This window comes from Oxyura jamaicensis, chromosome 4 (genome assembly GCF_011077185.1).
Source record: "Oxyura jamaicensis isolate SHBP4307 breed ruddy duck chromosome 4, BPBGC_Ojam_1.0, whole genome shotgun sequence".
NCBI lineage: Eukaryota > Metazoa > Chordata > Aves > Anseriformes > Anatidae > Oxyura > Oxyura jamaicensis.
In genome coordinates, this window is record NC_048896.1 from 78,198,938 (window position 1) to 78,217,473 (window position 18,536).

An 18,536-nucleotide genomic window follows, 5' to 3' on the forward strand; every position below is an offset into this window, starting at 1 on the left:
TTTTCCCCTCCTTTCCCCTCCTTTCCTTTCCTTTCCTTTCCTTTCCTTTCCTTTCCTTTCCTTTCCTTTCCTTTCCTTTCCTTTCCTTTCCTTTTCCTTTTTTCTTTCCCCTTATGTATTAAAAAAAAAGTCACATACCAAAAAGTTAGAAAACAAAATCCAAAACTCAAAAAATACATACTTTACTACTGTTACTCATCCAACTCTGCCTGGTACTATATTAGTATGAAAAAATATTGCTTTCACAGAGTGAAAACACATTAATATTTGTGAAATGTTTAGATATTGCGATGAGAGGGATCCTATTAGTACTTAGACAGATGTATCTGCAACATCTGGCAGTAGATTTCACAGCCCAGTCAGAGGTCTGGCCTTGATGACTCTGTTTAATTATCTCTTGGCTAAGGGATGTATGTCTTTCCCCATTTTCTCTCATAATCCTACCAAGATCCCTTCTGGGAAAAATATTGGGTAAGTGAAAACTTAGCCCAGGGAGTTGATGAGGTGAGGTAAATCTCAAGCTGCCAAATTCATGAATACTTGAAGTTTTAGCACATTTTTACAAGCTTTGGCAGAAGGACATCATTAATGTTTCAGAAGTTCTCCTGATCTCTCTTTATTGCTCTTTGGCCAGCGTCCCTGTAGTTTTTCAGTATAGCATTCTTTTATTACTGGAAGGAAGACAATACCTCTTGCTGATAGGACAGTCTTTTTCTTCTATAATGAGCTGAAAAATAAAGTGGAATATAACTGTGTAAGTAGCCTTAAACTTGGACATCAAAGTAGTACAACAAGCAATCCTGGTAGTTGTTCAGCTCTCTTGAGCATTATCTTTATCATATTTCTAAATGTTCTGCTTTACTAATAGAGCATTTGTTACTATTAACTGTAGGTAGAATATTATACCTTAGCTAAATCTATCAAGGAGTAACATTTAGGTTCTGACACATGAGAGTCCTGAAAAAGTTAATTACCATGACTCATTTCTTCCTCATTTCTACTGGTTTGGTAATTCTCTTTAAAATGTTATTTTTTACAATTGAGCAAATATCTCTGAGGAAATTTTTACCTAATCTAACCAGTGCATTTGATTCCACTGAGAAGCATCCAAAATATAAAAAGAAATTCCACAAAATATAGTTGTACAAGATAGAGTGTGCTTTTTAACCAAAAGGGAAGTAAATTTTGGCACTTAAGGCATATAATTTATCTAATCAAGATTTTATATTAAGATTTTTCTAGCATATATTCACATAGAAGATAATTGAGGACAAACATGCCCATGTTCTTTCTTGCAGTTTCCTTTGAGCACTTGGTACTATTTTATTCTATGTATTCATGCAATGGATTGAGGGTGAAATGTTCTGCTGAATTTTTGTGAAAAAAGTGAATATTGAAATTGACCACTGCTTTTAGCAAATTCATAGCAAGTAATCTGATCCAATGTGATTAGCTTGATCTTTGTCCCAAGAACACTGGCTTAACGTGTTTTGTGTAATATAGTATTTATAGTGCAAAAATAATAACATTGCTCTTTGTGTGTAGCATTTAAACACAGAAAGTTGGAAGGTTAGATAAATTATATATATATATATATTTCTGAAGAAGCAACCTAAAATTTGCATAGCTGGAGAGAGAATAACGTGTTTGGCTTAACAAAACAACATGGAATCACTGCTAATGAGAGCATCAATTATTCCAAAACCACACTGAATTTTTTTAAAGGAAAATTAGACCAGATGTATTTATATATGAAGACTTGACCATTCCCTTACTATTGAGGACTAAATCTCTTAAATACAAAGTTGAAGGAAATTAATCTTACAGTTACTGAGATCATGACTTGATTGAATCTGAATTCTGTAGGTGTTTGACACCAGTTGTGCTACCCTTATGGTTTAGAGTTCTTTCCTTGTTTTCCATGGGTCATTAGCAGAAGATTTACGTACAAGTGAACCTTAGTGAGAGATCAGTAAGGAGTTGAGGGCTGTATTCTGTTCTGGTATAAATCAAAACTCAGTCATTTTACATCCTTTTACACCTGCCACCACTTTTTAAATGTGCAATGTCATCAGAAGCTGGTGAATGTGTAATTCAGGAAATAAAAACAGGATTCTATTTAGATAGAAAAGACCTCATATTAACTTGATATGGGCTGCTGCCTATGGCTTCATGCTGCACATATTGCACTTGAAGAACCATCCATGTCAAAGGGTTTCCCCCTGTGCAGAGCACCAGCATTCAGAATTCTAGAAAAAAATCAAGCCTAATGCCAACAAAACAAAAAACTTATTAATGATCTGCTAGATCAGTGAGTAAAAAAAATGACATAATGGCTCTTTTACTATATGGATTCAGTTAAGGAACAGGAGATCATATACCATAGTAAATGAAATCAAGAAATATTTAAATACTGTTTAGTTCATAGATCAATGGTCTGGTAAACTGTAATGGAGCTTTCTGAGCCATTATGATCTAATGAAAAAAAACACAAGTTTTGTTCATCTATTAGAAAGCAAGAACCACTGTGAAGCTGTAATGTTCTATTGTGTCAAAGCCTGTGTGGAGCATTTTTAATTAACTATTCATCTGCTCATTAGTTGGGATTAATGCAGGAGGATCTATTAAGATCTACTGTGTCAAAGAGTATGTCATACCAGGAGTCTGTAAAGCCTGAAGATATATTATCCAGTCACAGTACCATATTATAGACTGACAGAAAAATTGCATCCTTAAAAAATAAAGCTGTCTGAGTAATGCCTGTGCAAGCAAATATCTTAAATCTTTTTTAAAGTGCTATTTTTCCCCGTTCTGTAATTAATCAGAAGAGTATAATCTAAGATTTTTTTCCCAAATCTCCTAACACAATCATGTTTATCAGTTTCTGTAGCATCATTTAAGATGGCATCAGTTATGTCATCCTGAAATAATACTTCATCATCTTTTCTCCTCATAACCATGAAAAACAAAGTTCTAAAGTCAAGTTATTCAAGGAGCAGAGTTTTTTGGCACAAACATTGAGAACTTGGTTTGTTTGGCCTTAAGAAGAGAAACATAGGGGAGACCTTACTGTTGTCTTTCCCACCTGTATGGGCAGTAGTAGAGACAATGGAACCAGACTCTTCCTGGACTTGCAAAAGAGGCATTAGACACAAACTGCAACAAGGGAAATTGTAATTAGATATAAAGGTTTTTATTTATTTATTTATTTTTCATGGTTTACAAATACTGGAGCAATTTGCACAGAGAGGCTGAGGATACTCCATTCTTGTTGGTGTTGAAGGCTCAGCTGGACATGGCCACGAACAACTGGATCTAGCTGAACCTGCTCTCACTTGGCATTGGGTTTTATTTCTCCAAAGACCCCTTCCAATTGCTATTTTTCTGTGGTTCTATAATTAGAAATCCATAAAATCTCTTCAGCGAAGTTTTCAAGACCCATATTAATGTAAAAAATATCTAAAATTTTAAACAGACAAATTATAAATATTTGGAAGTATCTGTAAGAGGCTATTTCTCTTCCAACTACCTAAAAGCTATTTGCTGCACACCTGAGCTTTCATTTCTTAAAATAATCTCTTTATATATATATATATTTAAAATTACTGCCAATTTCCTCTTTCTTTTTACTTTGATAATTTGCATGTGAAGAGAAGGCAGAGGAATTGTCCTTAGTATGTGCACAAATTAGGCAGTGAACCTGCTTCAGGATTATGTATTGCTGCATAGGAAAGGTGTACATTTGTACAATAATCTGCAAAGAAACAAGGATAACCTACTGTTGATACTTATATGAGTGTATCTTCTCCCCAAGACACTCTAGAGGCCTTAAAACTGTACCACTTTATATTATAGTCTCAAATATTGCACATCCATAAATGATGCACATAACAATTTTCTTAAGATGAGGCCTATGCATGTGTTCAATATGATGAACATCTTTCAAGAAAAATGTGTCATGGAAAAAAAATAAAAGTTAGTGTGCTCCCTGTGATAACCTGTGATCACAGGCTATCTGAAGAAGCTGAATATTTCATTCCATGTTTTTCAATGTTTGGGGTTTGGGACAAATTTTGAGAAGAACCTTATTTAGAGCTACCCAAAGATTTGCAGGTTAAGTCAACAAGTGCTGGATGAACACTTAGTGTGACAAAAAGAAATGGCTGCGATCATATTACTTTTTCCAAAGCTAGAAAATATATTAATGTATTACAGGAGGGGTGAAAGAGAGAAGAACCATACAAAGGTGAAATTTCACTACCTGTATTGTTCTTTCAGTCAATTAATGATCGCCAGCATTTGGAAAACTTGATCCTAAACTGCAATGACCTTTGATGTTCTCAACAGATTTTGGATCAAGTCATTCTTAACAGAGTAGAGACCAGGAGACATTTAAGCTTTTTTTTTTTTTTTTTTTTTTTTTTTTAAGGAAAGAGGAAAAATTTAGAAGCAGTGTGTGTAGGTTGCAAGGACAGAAAGTTGTCTCATTTCAGTATGTCCAGATTTACCAATCTTTACTGAAAACTTAGAACACACTACTCAACATTTTGCTGAATCATGTGAAATACCCATTGTGAAATACCCATGTGAAATACCCATTGCCATAAAGACTATGTTATTACATATTTACAAATGTTCTGGCTATATTTGGAAATGATATCTAAATGATATCTAAATAGCACTGTAAAGCACATGATGAATTAAAGATGTGATAAGTTATCTCATACCTTTGAACATAGTAAGACAAGTTCTACTTTTCTTATACTGTTGAGTGGCCGGCCTTACTTTCTATATTAGGAAGTAGAAAGTGCATCTGTTTCTTTTCTTCCTCGGAAGGACACATATCAGCTTTCTCTTTCAGATCTGATTTTGTAATCCTATTTAAATCTAATTTTTTCTCACATTTAAATACCCCCCCCACACACACATCTGATATCTGATACTAGTTCAAAGTGAGGCAATCAGCTAAGAATAAGTAAAAATAATTACTCAAAGAGCAAGAAAAAATCAATAACACGACAAATCAGATTGAAATTTCTTCTGAAAAGAGCAACTGATCAAACCTTGCAATCAATATTTTGATTTTTTTTTTCCTCACATTGCGGAGCTTTTTATAAAGCTCATAGATGGTTATGACACAACTGTGATCTCAGCCTCACCTGAAGATATCTGGGCACATATTCCTTCACATTTCTGTATATTCAGTGAAATAAAGTTTTTCTGGGAGGACAGCTATTGAGTCCTGGAGCAGGAATTGTGCCTAAAACTTATTTGTGTTGTCCAGTGAGATGCATAACAAAAAGAAGACATTTGCACTTCTCTGTTGTCCAGAGAGTGTGCAAAACCCAAATGTGGAAGGGTATTCCCAGAAAGACAAGGCATGGTTTTTACTGAGGTTAATATCTACTGAGGTGAGTAGGTAGCCCTACTCAGCATTTCTGAGTAAGTAGACGTTTTTTCAAACTGATTAAGTACAGTGGTCAAGACTTCACAAGACGAAGATCTTTCTTAGCTGACCTATTAGCATCTGGTAATTCAAATTAACTATATTATAGTATAATTATCATACAGATTAGGTGAACTGTACTTTTAACATATTTTAGCCAAATAAAATGAGCTCTAGCAATTATAATGTGGCAAGATGGTTGAGATCCCATCTCTGAGTGTTAAACTTAGTTTTTTTCTCAGACTTGCTACCCAAGCTTTGATAAGTTTGTTCATCACACAGAACCTTCCTTTCTTCACCTTTAAACATGTAGTATGCTACCCACTGTGTGGTAGGATTTCAGTAGTCCATTTCTTCCATTTGGTATCTGCTCTGTTTTGGTTTAAATCACTCTGGGGCAGTAAGGACCCACCTTTTTCTTGAGTTTTTGTGACCCTTAGCATGAAGGTGTGCCTGGAACTTTCTGAAATGTTAATAAGACGCAACTTCAGGATCCTGGGTCATGGATTAGGACCAAATGACAGTGTGGCAAATATAGGCAAACAATGACTTAGGCAACCTCCCTTTCCCATGCTAAAGTCCAGGGAGAAAGTCAAAGGGACAGCTGGGGCCTTGTGGAAGGTGCTCCTGGGTTCAGGTTGGGATGTCCATGGGCTCTCTGCCCATGCAACTCTTGATACCACAGGTTTTTGGCTTGGGTAGAGAGCATTCCATTTTTCATTGGCTTTGTTCAAATTTGTGCGGTACCTGGCAGCTGGCTATCACTGTTTGTAACTAATCTGTGCCCTGATCCTGCAGGGCTCTGTGAAGCTCACAGGCCAACACCATGGTCAATTGGTCTTAATTTATGCTAATTGCTAGAGTCTGTTTAAAGAAACCTCTGCAACCTCACAGCATCCTTTATGTACATCAGTTTCAGAGTATTTGACATTCTTACCCACTTCCTACTGGAATAGGGATAGATTTGGCCACTTCAGGGACCAACCCCAATGTGAAGACATGAGAAAGCAACCAAGGGAAAGCCAGGGAGCATCACGGTCACTGGCAAAACTGACACCCTAACATCAGAGACAACAATAGAAGGGAAAAGAAATGCTTGTTTTCTCTAATGCACAATTCTAAAGTACTTACACAGCTCAGTGAAGAGGAGGAGACAGTCCAAAAGACAGGCAGAATGTTTCACATGAAATGGTCTCACTACTAAGGAAGTGAGAGGCGAGAGAATTTTTTTTGAAAGGAAAGGATATTTATTCTATTCATCAAAGGGAAGGAAATAGCAAATGAACCAGAAATCAAAGATTGAATATCATTGGTCTTGCTGACAAAGGAATCAGCAATCCCCTCACAGCAAGTACAGGGGTTTGTTGAACAAAGCAAAGGAATTTAAAAGTCTTGAACAAAATAGGGTCCTTCCATTTTTAAAATTAGACATAATTTTAGAACAACATTTTGATTTAGGAGCTGTAAAGAATTTCTGTATTAAAATATACATAAATCCCAATTTTCTTATGTATAATTAATAATGACTTTGTCCAAATCCTCTCCAGCCTGCTTTGTAATTCTCTAAGAAAGCATTAAATGAAGGCATTTTCACTTTAGTTGAAAATCAATGACGCTTCAATGAAGTATGCATTTCCAAAATTTTGTGCAACTGAGAGGCATGTAGTTCCGCAGCTAAGTTAAGAGGCTAAAACTTCCTATGTAATACTGCCATTTTAGTAGCAGAAATATTGAAAATAATCACAATCAACAGCTTAAAATTTCATAGGTGCCACTGTTATTCTCCTGGAAGTCTCAGGGTAAAACCCTGGGGTTTTTCACTTCAAATAGAATAATGCAGCATTCATTCAATACAAAACAAAGCGGAATTATAAGTTTATTTTTCTAGGATTTTGTTGGATGGAAGGAACCAGAGCAGAGCAATGTAGAGAAGAAAGAATCTAGAGCTTTGTATCCAGAAGTGCCTCTTAGTGACTGTAGAATTACAGCCTGACATTTCTAGGTATTGCAAACATCTTGCTCCTCTTTCTGTTTCATCTGTACAAACTGTAATCTCTCTGTCTCCAGCATCTGTTTGTACCACACTGCATGGATGGCTGAAATCACTTTCAGCTGGGATGTAACAAATAGGGAATAGGGGTGGACCTGCACTGGATGAAAAGAGATCCAAAAAGGAAAGAAAAGGTAAAATAAATATCTAAGTTGCAATTGCTGAATACCTCACTTCCATCATTGCCAGGTTGGCAGGAAAGAAATAGAAATTACAAAAATTTAATCCAGAAATTTGTGTTCCTTAACCCCACAAAGTGGATATTCAAATCAGTTGCCACCACTCCTTTCCTCTTTCAGCAATCCCTTGCTGCCCACTGGCTCTGTACTATGGAAGCATACAAACTAATGTGGTTCTTGTTCTTCTACTCTTCAAATTTTGGCTGTAGTTATGACAAATTAAAGAGAAGTCAGCTGAGACTGCTTCCATGAAGTGTCAAATTATCTAGTGGCTAAAGCCAAGTTTCTGTTAAACATCTCACTTATCTTGGGTACCAGTTATATAATCCCTTATCAGCAAAACTTTTTGGATGTTTGTGAGTGTGTGTATGTGCATGCATGTGTGTGTTTAATAACAAAGAGCTCATATTAAAAGGCCAAAAAAGAATTTCTAATGAGAAAGGATGTGCCTGCTTTTGGAGAAATTAACTGCTCCAGTGAATTGCAAAGATAAAGCAGAAGAAATTATCCAACAATTTGTCTGTTGTAATTAGAGATGGGCCTGAGCTACTAAATTCTCAGCCAGATCCAAATTACGGGGCATCTGGAGCTGGGGTTATAGTTTTGTCTCATAGACATTCACTCAGGCTAATTTGAAGAGCAGATAAAAGCTAGGGGATCTGGTCCCCTGTCACAGCATGCAAACAACTTCCATAGACTTTAAAGGCAGTTACCCAAATCCTATGGCAGAAGATTAGGAGCCAATTACTGTAAGTTAGTGCATCCTCTTTGGGATATTTTCCCTTTGGTCATAACACTGAAAACTGTTCTATGACATTGAGACAATGGTAATCAATTACTTGCCTCCTGCAGTGGAAGACCTGAGACCCACAGGTTTTCAAAACATATATATATATATATTAAACAAATGCCTAAAAAGCACTCATTAAAAATAAAAAATAATAAAAAAATAAAAATAAAAAAAAAGAAAGAAACTTTTACTCCCAGTAACTATATTTCAAAATTTTTCTTTACCACTGCAAATGGGTGATGATATTTAGAGGAAGGGAAAGAAGAGGTGGTGCAACCACGGGCAGGACACAAAGCTTTCTGTGAATTCTTCTAACCAAGTTGGTCACAAATTTAGTCGTCAAAGAATAGGACTGTGGGAAGTTACTGAAGACCAAAGTATGGCATGTAAGTGTATAAACCCTTGTATGAAGGGGCCTGAGCAATGTATTTCAGATCCAGCAAGTATAACTGTCTGCTGTCAAGGTCCAAGTACAGGTTCTGCAGACAAGGATGAATAAGGGGCCATAACACACTTCCCTTCCTGGTTCATATGCTTCCTTTCAAAGGAAAGCAGAGTCTGCTGAAATTTACACCCTGATCTCTTATAAAGGTGCTGTGAAAATGTAGCCAAGGTGAACAGAAGTGAAGGCACACCCGTTTATGACTGAGCCTGAATTTCTGCCTAACAGACCATAAAAATTTATCAGTATTTTCTGCTCATTCACACCTGTGACAAGAGCTGACCAGGTACAGCAGTGCAAGTAACCTACTCCTGCTGTTTATCTTTATTACTAAGGCAATAAATGGAAGACACAAGGAAACAGAAGATACTGCATACGGATAACCTGTTAAGCAAGCAAAAAATAGTAGCAGTGGTGATGATGGCTGAGATGAGTGTATGTGTATGAGGAGGAGCCCAGGAAGCAAAAAGCCTCAATAGTGTTTGGGCAGTGGTTCAAAGGAGCAATTCAAGGAAAGAGAACTATTCACACAAAAGGTTCCCCCTTGCTCTATCAGCAAACAGAAGAGATGCTGAGGAAGATGCTTTGAAAAGGGGAAAGTTATCAAAAGGTGAGATATACCAGTCCAGCACTGCCAACAAACTGATACCAACCTTCTAGGAAAGCTACTGCCACCACCAAAGCATCTGGCCTGAGCCAGCCCCACACAAACAACAGAAGGTATAATTGCATTGCTGATTCTGGTTACCACAAGTTCAAAAAGAGTGAATAAAACACACTATAAACATGAACATATTCCTGCTAATTAAGTAAAAACTAAAACAAAAAACAAAACAATTATCAAGCAAATGAAGGAAGCTAAAATCAACCCAAACTCTATAAAATCTGCAGAAAAAAGCAGCTAAAAACATGACTAAAGCAGACCTCAAAGCACAGCAGCCATCTGTGCTAGCCAGGATCTAGTAATAATGCAACTCCTAATAGCAACATGAATAATAAAAGTAAAACTCTCATGAGTTGCTACATTTTTTTTTTATTTTTTTTTTTTTTCGGCAACAATAATAGATTTTTCTCTGTGGTCTCTGCTCCTTATGTACAGATCATTATAACTGTGCTTAACATTTGCAAGGAGGATCCTCCTTTTTAGATGCAACTTAAGGGCTTATTTGCATTCATTGGGCTAAACCCAGCTCAGGGAGTTCAATATTGTGCTCCAAGGATTTCCAGGAAGAATTTCTCCCCCTGCAGCCATGGAGCCAAACCTCCCACTGTTGTACCTACTCTGTCAGGGCTTCAGATCACAGCTGTTTCTAAGAAGATAGTAAGCTAAAAGATGGTGTGGGTGTACACAACTTCTTTGCTCCATGAAAGGCAGAACACCTCTCCTTCCCCTTCTTTTATTCCTGAATGCTTCAAAGATCCTCTTGCTCTTCTTCAGTGAACTAAAAAATTCAAGAAACAAGCACCTGCCATGGAAGTTGCAGGAGAGCTCTTGCTTAACAAGAATGTTTCAGTGGCTTCTGGCCCTATTGACATTGGTTGGAGCAAGAGTAGCAAAATGGAACGTGTCTCAGGTGGAGTCTTCTGAGAAGTGTGGATTTTCAGAAGGATGATAAAAATTTGGTGAGGATTCAGAGTGTTGCAGAAAAATCTGCAGTGTGAAAAAATGCTGCCTTCTTAGGGAGTGTTACAGTACTCATAACAAAATGAGCAAAGAAAATGCCAATGGACATGTTGATTGGCAATGCCTGGAGAAGACATATAATACAGGTAGATTTTTTAAATGCAGAGATAAAGAAAGAACCAAGTGTCAGAACGTAGAAGCTGGCAGTACTCTCTGTCTTCTTTCTGTGTTATCAGCTTCATAAAGAGATAAGGTGATCCCATAGGAGGGCTTTGATATTGGGAAAGGCTGACCAAGCTCAACTGAGCCTGAATAGCACTTTATAACATGCCTTCCATGACTGTAATATGATCAGAGCTTTGTAGAATGTGTGATCTTTATTCCAGATCTTAATGAGGGAAGTGTAGAAAGAGAGAAAATACCTAATCAGGAAGGTCTTTTCCACATTTTTACTTTCCTTGTCATCCTGTGAAAGCGATCTGTCATAGCACTGGTTTTATCACCTCTCTGTGAGGAGGAGGGAAGAGATCACAGAAAACAGCTCTTTCCAGGAAAGGAGGAACAGAAACAATCAGTAAGGACATATATGACCTTATATAAAAATGAATAAGTTAAAGTTTATAAATAACAGCACTATTCAGGAGAAAAAGATTTTAAAGATTTATTATTATTATTATTATTTTATTTTTTTAAGCAACATCCTGTGTTCTCTTTCATTCTGTAGCCAGATATTCCATCAAACAAATTTCCCGAACAAATTTCCCAGTGACACCTATTATGTATTTTAAATTGTGTGTCTTTTGAGAATGCAGGTGTCTGGGTCCGCTTGGTGCAGTGGATAGCTGCTCTTCTGTGTGCAATTTCAACCTAGATCTCCCTGTGGGAGAAGTACTGTTAATTTGAGGCAACAGCTTCCCAACAGAGATTGCCCACGAATGAATTCCTTGTGCCCCCATTATGTCTGCTCCCAGCTGGAGAGTCTTTCAGCAGATACACTGTGCCTTCACAATTCTCTGCTAGGTGAATTTTCTGCCACCATGTTAAGCATTGTGCAACGTCCCCTGTGTAACATTGACAGAAATGTAGAAACGATCAAGTCATCTGAAAGGATACAAGGAGGTTTTAATTTCCTGAAATAGACCTGCTGTTCAGGCAGCATTGCCTTCTCTGTAATAGGAAGTTCAGGAATATCAGTTTCTAAATTTGGCTATTCAAATTAGTCCATTACCATTATTGCCAACTCCATTGAAAAACCATGAGTCAGCCTACCCCCTTGCCCCTCCCTCCCTGACCATGAGAATTTAATGGTGTAGAAACATTGTCCCTTTTTCTTTGTCATTGGATGTTTTAAGCCATTTGGAGTCAGGTTTTAAGTTCTTCTTCACAAAGGCTAGATTAGAAATTTCTTTTTTTCCCTCTCCATGAGACGGAAGGCAGTCATCATACAAGTTCAGGAACCAAGCCAATGTAAAAACTGCAGAAGCTGACAACATTGTCTGATGTTTTTATCAGGTGCTTCTGTCACTAAGACATGCTGCACATCATCATGACCAAGTTAATTGGTTAGACCTGTCCAAGTGTCTGTGCACAGACGCTTAAGTGCACAGTCATCATTTCACATAAAAATAGAGCTGGAAAGAGCTTCATCTGGTCCACCTCTTTAGTTATAGTTGAGATCTACTAAATTCATGTTGTTCTTGCTCAGGCTGTTCTTAAAGATCCATGATAGTGGAAAGACAATCATCTGCTCAGTGATCACTGCTTTATATTCAGAAAACCATTCCTAAATTGTAACTTGAATCTTCTGTGTTATAATTTGAGATCATCTCTTCTTAACCTGTGAGCTATCATGGAGGATTTATTGTTCCATTCCATTGTGCAACAGCCTTTTAAGGTCTCCTGACAGTTTTTCTTAAGCTAAATAACTCAGTTTATTTATTTATTTATTTATTTATTTATTTTTCCTTGTAGATTTTTTCTAGTGCTCCATTCATTCTGGTTGCTCTGATGTTGGAGTGTCTCCAGGTGGTTCACTTCTTGCTGAAGCACAGTACCCAAATCTGGACATGTTATTTTAATTAAACCTGACCAGAACTAAGTAGACAGGAAGAACATTTCCACATCTTGCTGTTAAATTTCTGTTTATGTACCCTAACTTCATATTAACTCTTTTCATATCGGCTTGATATTGCTGCTTATGTTCAGCTTGTAGCTCCCTATGCCCTCTTGAATGGTTCCTGAACACATAAGCTGCTAATTCCTGCATTATGAAGCAGCTCATTCTTACTTGTTGTTAATACTTCACACTTATTAAATAGCTAAATATATTTTTCAGACTATTTCTTCAATTTGTGGAAACTATCTTGATTTCTAATTCTGTCCTTAATTGTTTGCAGTCTCTCTCTGCTTTGTCTCAGCTGCAAATTTAATGATCATATTCTCTATTCCACGTTCTGAATTGCAACATCCAGAACAACTGTTACAAAACCTCATCTGATACCTGCTTTTCTAATACCCTGGATAGACTTAGGAAATGTGGAAGTAGTGTTTATGGACATGGTTTAGTGGTGGACTTGGTAGTGTTAGGTGATGGTTGGAGTGGATGATCTTGAGGTTTCCTAACCCAACTTTTCACCCATGACAACACAGTTTAATTTAGACCATGTTTCCTTAGCAGAGCAACAACAAAAGCCTTTCTATATCAAAACCTGCCACTCCTGTTTTTCCATAAGCACCAGAAAAAGCACATTTTAAGATTAGTGAGTTAATCCCATTTTAAGAATGTAGGTCACTACCATATTCATTTTCAAAGTTTTATAAATATTTATGGCCATCTGTAATTACCTTCAGAAGATTCCTGTGTATTCCTGCAGAAAATGTCTTTGCTGCATCCCAAATACGTGTGCCTAGCTATTACTTCTGCCAGTCTCTTCTCTGGCACCTAATTCTAAGATAAGCCCTGGAAATAACACCAACTATTTGAGCCTTTTGTCTCTTTCTGGCTCTTATCAGAATTCCTACAACTGAACTCATGTACATTCACTTCAGCATTTCAAGCCTGACAAAAAAAGTAAGCAAGTCTAACCCTGGAACAGACACCATATCACACAATTCATTGGAATAGTCATAGATGAGCAGCATATTGCAAATAGCAAAGTAACATCTGAATACAGTTTGAAAAAAATGTGGTCAAATAATGAAAGGCAATTATTGCATTTGAGATCTTTTTTCCTCTACAGGATACCTTTGTTAAAAAAAAATAAAAAATAAAACAATTGTTCTTCTGGAAAGTTTTGTTGAGTTTTCCTTGTACAATATTGCATGGAATCTCATGTTTCTTGAGAGACAATACATACAGAGGGGTGATGCATGATTTCATGTGTGGCCTCTACACTGCAGTAAGCTTTATACAGGAGATAGAAGTCAGTAATTTCACAAGGATCCATGCAAGTATAAACTCCTAGCTGCCCATTTTAGTTTAGGTTCAGGGATTCTGTTTATAAACCTTGGAGTAATTTAGTTGTGGATCTGATCTAGGGAATGATCCGTAGTCTATCACTTGAGTAGACTGTTCATTTTTTGGAACAACATTGAGGCAGTCCAACAGAAAATTGTGTTGAAGACATTCTGTGGTTAGGTCTTGTAATTTGTATACAAGTCTGAGGAAGAGCACTGAATCAAGAAAACTTAATTTTGACAGTCCTGATATATAGTCTATTTTGGTTAACCAAAAGGAACATATACATTTTCTACATTAGAGAAATTTCCATTATTTTTCTCTCAGCCATGAAAATCGATTTTGATGTGATTACACTCAGAGGCTGCTTGATGTGCTTCTGACAGTACAAAATGGATAGAAACAGTGGGTGGTGTTGAATTGAGGATACTGTGGTTTGCTGAACTCCGTTACAAACTGAAAATAGTAAGATTAAAGCACACAACATTAATGTATTGAGTAGAAGAGTGAGCCTTAGGAAAAATAGTGATTACAATATTTTGATGTTGAAGATTGTAAAAGATTCAGAGAGCTTTCATCATCTTCTGTTTACTATAATCACTGACATTTGTACTACTAGAAGGAGGTCACTAAAATTCAGAAGATAAAAGAAGCTCTTAACAGTATGCAATGGGGTAATGCCTAAACATAGGTGGACATGTGTAAAAAGAAAAGCCATGGTATTTGGAGCTGTACAAGACTTACAAGTTTTCACTCTATTCATGTTGATTACATTGGGTGAATGAGTTGCTTCATGGAAACTACATCCCTTTTTTGCAACCAGACTTTGACCCTATATTTCCATATTTTGAATTATTATTATTATTATTTTAATGGAATTAAAAAAAAAAAACAACTTACTGCTAGACTACTATTTAGTAAGATCCTCTTTTGTCTTGAGAATTTTCATTGCTTCAAAAATGGTAAGTCAAAGCAATTAGAAAGAAAAGAAACGAGCAATACGTGGATACCACAGAGCCTGAAGTTTCAAATTATTTGGACATTTAGTTGCGAGGATCATCTAAAAATGTCTGGGCTTGACATTGGATCTTGCTAGCTAGCTGGTTAGACACAATAGTTGCAAGCAAATTTGATCGTGTTTTCCACTAGCATGACTAAGGGTCTGTTGCTCCTCTAACAACTGTTATAAATATGAGTGGATACTTTACTTTCAGACAAGTAAAAATAGAAAAAAAATAAACACGATCTATTTCAACAAGGTTGCAAAAACAGGTTGCTATCCCAGCTGCATAGGAGCCTTCTAAAATCTGAAAGATATATTGGCAGTTTCTATATTATGTCTTGGGAGAAGAAAATTTGGAAAAGGATGCTCATGAAGTTTTCCTGACTTCTTCTGTCAGAAATATCATGATGAATGTCTGTCTTCTGTTACTGTTTCTGTTCTAAGTGACAACAAGCCATTGTGGGTCTGTAAGAAAGTCTATTTTAATGTATTTATCTCATATTTCACAAGCATAAAAATATTTTACTTTAGTGAGGATTTTAAATGTAAGAAGCTGGTTGCAAATTCGTTCTCAGTACCATTCTAATGGAGTTAAATAAAGATGCAATCAATAGGGCTATATACGTAATAAATCAGGTCCTATGGAAATGCTATAAAATGTACACAATTAAATAGCAATTTATATACATCTTAGTTGCTAACTACTTTGAAGAACTGAAAAGAGAATTATCGTCTGGATTGAGCAAAGATCCAAGTATATGTTAGGCTTATAGCTCCCATTGACAGTGAAATCTAGCACACTAACAAATACTTTCCTGACTGAAGTCTTTAATCCCTCTAAACCTCAGTTTTCTCCATACAAATATTAGTTCTTTACCTCAGAATAATGCTGTGAATTATTTCTTTTAATTTTGTAAAAACATTCAGATATAACAGTTAAGGCAGTGTTCTATGCACAGGCAATTATCTCTCTCTCTGTCAGTAGCAGTCATCTTTCCTTTACATTCCACTCTGTACTTAAACAGTTCTATTTGTTTTTCTATATTTCATCACCTGAGTCCTGTTCTTAATATTTTCGCATATATCACATTTTAAATTTTTTCATATATAAATGGAATATGCACTTCAAAATATGGTCTCACTATTTGTAACTCTCAGTTTTCATAGGGAAGAAATCAGTCCTTCTGAAACCTGAGGGTAAAGGAGCAGAAGTTGTGGTGGTTTTACCGTGCTAGGCAGTTGAACACCACAACCTCTCTCTCACTCCCCCTCCTCAGATGAGGAAGGGAAGAAGTAAAGGAAAGAACAACTCACGGGTTGAGATAAGGATGATTTAATTAAAGAGGGGAAAAATATATATATATATATATATATAATTAAGGAAATATTATTATTAATTAAACAATTCAACTAAAGGGAAAAAAAAGGGAAAGGGAAAGAGGGAGGGGGAAAGGGAATAACTAAACAAAACAAGTAAAGGCTATGTGGAAGTGCAGAGGAAAGAAATTACTCTCTACTTCCCACAAATGAGCGATGCTTGACCACGTCCTTGAAGCAGGGCCTCAACGCACGTAGCCGGTGTTTGGGAGGAGGACAGACGTTTTCGCAACGAGAGCCCACCCCTCCCCTCTACTTCCTTTTTCCACCTTTTATTGCTGAGTGGGACATCATATGGTATGGAATACCCCTTGGGTTGGTTTAGGTCAGCTGCCCTGGTGATGTTTCTTTCTCACTTTTTGCCCACCCCCTAGGAGGGTCAGAGAGAGTCCTGATGCTGTGCCAGCACTTCTCAGCAGCAGACACAACACTGGTGTGATACCACTGCTGTTCTAGCTACAAGTGCAGAGCGCAGCACTGTATGGGCTGCTGCAGGGAAAGTTAACATCCCAGCCAGACCCAGTACAGAAGTGTAACTCCTCTGTAGGAAAATAGTCCCATATATGTCATCCCTATAATTGGTGAAAATAAGTGTGCTAATTAATAACTGTGCTAACCTTTCTTTTAACATAAAACAATGAAGAGTTTGGACCTAGTTTCCTTTCCCAAACACGTACCTGTCCTTATTATTATTATTATTTTTAATAATTCTTATAAACAGTAGAGATTACATCATCTAAAACAACAAGATGGTGTAAGAAAGCCAATGTCCCACCTGATGATGCTTAATGGCCAAATGTACCTATAGTTTTGAAATAACTGGTATTTTGGTGATTTTGAAAACTACACTATGAGCTGAGGATAACCTAACTTCATTTCAGCTGTGTAAAGGTTAGGAGTCTGGTGTAAAGTTGTCATCTACATGACTTCATTGTTAATTAAGAGAAATAAACATTTTCAGAGACTGACACAACCCACCTACTCTACACTCACTTTTACGATGGATGAGCTGTTTGTTGGAGACATTTATTGCTTTCCACTGACTGCAGAGAAAACTGAGACAGCTAGTTTGGACCAGATTAAATGACAAGATTAAGCTGTCCTTTGAAGAGCTATAATTAGGAGATGAATGCTATTTCTACACCCTTAAAAACAAACCCAGCTTTGAGTGCTTTAGTTTTCTCTGAAAATGGAATTTCATTGCTTTTGAAATTGTTACTCTCTCTACGTTTTTACAGTGTGAATGATGGAAAAGTATTAGACAGTAGTTACATCTTAATAAAAAGTGCTTAACAAGCAAGAAGTATTTATATAGTATCCTATTAATCTAAATTAAACTCAGTTAGGTCCTTTTGGGATACTCACATGGTATATTCCATCCTTAATGTGTTCACGTTTCCCCCTTTACTGTTAGACTGAAGTATGTGCATGTATCAAGAGAAAATTACTTCCATGGGGTTTCATTTTTAAAACTGGACATGCAAATCCTACTATTAGGTCAAATCTTGAAGTCCTTACAAAGTATTTTCTCAGTCATCCTGCCATCAAGATTTCCACAGACCACATTTTACTCTTAATGTTTTGGTCTGTGGTTACTATAAGTTTCACATCTAATTTTCCTGGTATGCAAATATAACTCTTAATATAAAGTTTTATTTGCAATGCAATTTAGACTGCTTAGGGGTATTTTATTTTTATTTTATTTTATTTTTTTGCTCTCTATGGTTCTGTAGATATAAATATAGTGGCTTACTGTGCAGTTTTTCCCTCTGGCTTTGTAATAACTATAATCCAGTGACTTCTTATTTATTTATTTTCCCTGGAAAAATTCCTTGATCTGTAAAGATAGGCTGAACTAATTTATGAATTGTAGGCAACTCTTCACCTTGGAACTTGAACAAAGAGATTTCTTATTGTAATATCTTTGCATACCTTCCACTCAGGTTCATTTTACCTATATCAGGTTGCACAAATTGCAAGACTTGAAAACGTATTGGTGGTCTTCATGCAGCTGAGGTTCTTTTCAATGAGCCCATTCTGGTTGCCATCTGTCTTACCATAATTCACAATAACGAGTAAGAGAAGAGAGAATGCTATTACCTCATTTCTTATTTGTAGTTACGGACTCCAGTTCACTGGAGCTTTGCCCTGGTTACTGTTTTGCAAAG

The 18,536-nt window shown here is 36.5% G+C and overlaps 2 long non-coding RNA genes across 2 annotated transcripts in view; one reads left to right on the forward strand and one right to left on the reverse strand.

Moving 5' to 3' along the window:
- The window catches only part of LOC118167207, an 80,689-nt gene that overhangs the window by 29,208 nt on the left and 32,945 nt on the right, over positions 1-18,536 (forward strand). The gene's annotated exons all lie outside the window — the stretch shown is intronic.
- Positions 3,223-5,479, reverse strand: LOC118167208. The gene is made up of 3 exons (XR_004751009.1): positions 4,786-5,479; positions 4,262-4,271; positions 3,223-3,392 (listed from the first exon to the last, which is right to left on the reverse strand). It is a non-coding gene; the product is annotated as an uncharacterized LOC118167208 (long non-coding RNA).